Source organism: Mustela nivalis (genome assembly GCF_964662115.1).
Source record: "Mustela nivalis genome assembly, chromosome: 6".
NCBI lineage: Eukaryota > Metazoa > Chordata > Mammalia > Carnivora > Mustelidae > Mustela > Mustela nivalis.
In genome coordinates, this window is record NC_139025.1 from 80,577,446 (window position 1) to 80,579,380 (window position 1,935).

General features: G+C 47.7%; 1 pseudogene across 1 annotated transcript; it reads right to left on the reverse strand.

The window, feature by feature from the left end:
• Positions 1–328: 328 nt before the first annotated feature.
• Positions 329–1,674, reverse strand: LOC309868095 (E3 ubiquitin-protein ligase ARIH2 pseudogene; annotated as a pseudogene). Its single transcript has one exon. The product of its transcript is annotated as an E3 ubiquitin-protein ligase ARIH2 pseudogene (transcript).
• Positions 1,675–1,935: the final 261 nt, after the last annotated feature.

Below are 1,935 nucleotides of genomic sequence, written 5' to 3' on the forward strand. Positions count from 1 at the left end.
ACAACTGTCCAGTCAGAATTAAAAGCCCTAAAAAGAGGCCAATTCAACATGGCCTCTACCCTGGTAGGAAAAAAAAAGAAAGAGAGAGAGAGAGAAAAAAAAAAGATGAGAAGAAAACAGAAATCAACTAAATGGTGTATGGCCAGTGTCTCCCAGAGTAGGGCCCCGACTGTGGCTGGGGTCATGAAAGGTCACCCAGGATACCTCACAGCCACATCTTCCTCACTCCAACATGTCCATGTCCCAGTCTAGGTGTCATGGGGATCCTTCATTAGCCTTTTCCTCCACTGCTTTGCTGAGTGCACCTGGTTTTCTAAGTCCCACATTGTCATAGCTGTCTGCACACTCCACTTTCCATGACAGCCTGCAGCTGAGCCTGCTGGTGTTCCAATAGCTTCTTCCTGGGTCCAGACTCCATGTAATATGTACATGGACATGGGTTCTGCAGGGTGTATCAGCACTTGGCCAAGAGCGTGACAGCATTCTGTAGGTGCTGCCAGTCATTCCAGGTCCCCAGATTGTTCATGTCCCTCTTCTGAATCTTCTCATGAATCCACTGCTAAATCTGCACCTTCAGCTGCAAACTCTTATGGCTTTCCCCCTCTCAAAGTAGGACAAGGACTTCTTCCTGGCCGGGGCTTGTTGGATCTGGTCGACAGTGTCAGAGTTCTACTTGTTCCAGCTGCAGTTATAGTACTTGCTGCTGTGGGTCTTCTAATCTCCTAGACATATCCAGTGGAAGTCATGATTACAGTTGGAGCATCACATGTGATTGCAGCCTTTGCTCTTCTCAATGCAGAAGTTGCACTTGGGATAGTCTTTAGCGTGAGCACCTAGGTAGTTGGCTGTTTCAGAGTCACCAGCACATTTCCTGAGCCATTTCCAGATCATGGCATAGACTGGCACATGACACATTTGACAACTTGAAACAGAAGACCTCATTGCACTGATTGGACTGTACTTAGCAAGCTCTGGACTTCTATACATGAATCACCAGGGGGCAATCTGCACCAGAGCACAGCTGGAGCTAGGAATGAAAGGGTAGCCCCTGTATTTGTCTCTCAATTCTTCATTAGGTAACAATGGAAACACGAAGTTCTCTAGTGTTTGGAGTGGACAGTCCTGAGTTATGCAAGAGATTCCCCCACCCATCCAAGTACTGAACAGTGCTGCTCCCAGAAGCTGCAACAAAACTGGTGCTGATAAGCCAGAGAAAGTAGTTCTTCTGCACAAACTGCATGCCCACTGTGCAGTGGGTGAAGGGGGTGGTCTGCAGGGACATGCTTTGAGGGATGGGGCTGAACTTGAGCCTCAATGAGTAGCTGAGAAGAATCAGACTTGTATCTGTCCAGTATCTCTCCAACTTGCCAGTGGAAATTAATTAATATAAGTCTAGCAACTACATGAGATACCAGTGCCATATGATGTGCTAATGGTGGTGAGCATCACTGGCCTTTAGGACAGAGGCTAGGCTGGTTATATGCTTCTCGAGGGCACTCGAACTCTTTAGAGGTCAAGCAGTGAACTCATCAGGATCTTCGGCCCCGTGCTGCTCCACATTGCAGGCTACTCCCAGTTAATGGTTCTCTGTGTCCCCTGGGATCCTCATCCTCTTCCTCCTCATGATATGGGTCATAGTCCTCTTTGCCCCTGGCTGTTAACATCCACAGACATCTTAGCATCCAGCCAAGCTGCAGATCAGGAAAGCAGGGTTTTCCCCCTCCCCTTAAATGTTACATTTTCTCAAATGCATTAGTGGTTTTTTGTTTGTTTGTTTCCTGTAATTCTTGAAGATCTTTCAGGAAGATATCACCCCAAATATTCTATGTCATATAATTTCCATTGGGAGCCATGGCCCATGGCTGCTGAGTCTGAACGGGCTAGACTAGGTCTGGCTGGGTGAGGGGGATCTGATATAGGCGCACTAGGGGGCTG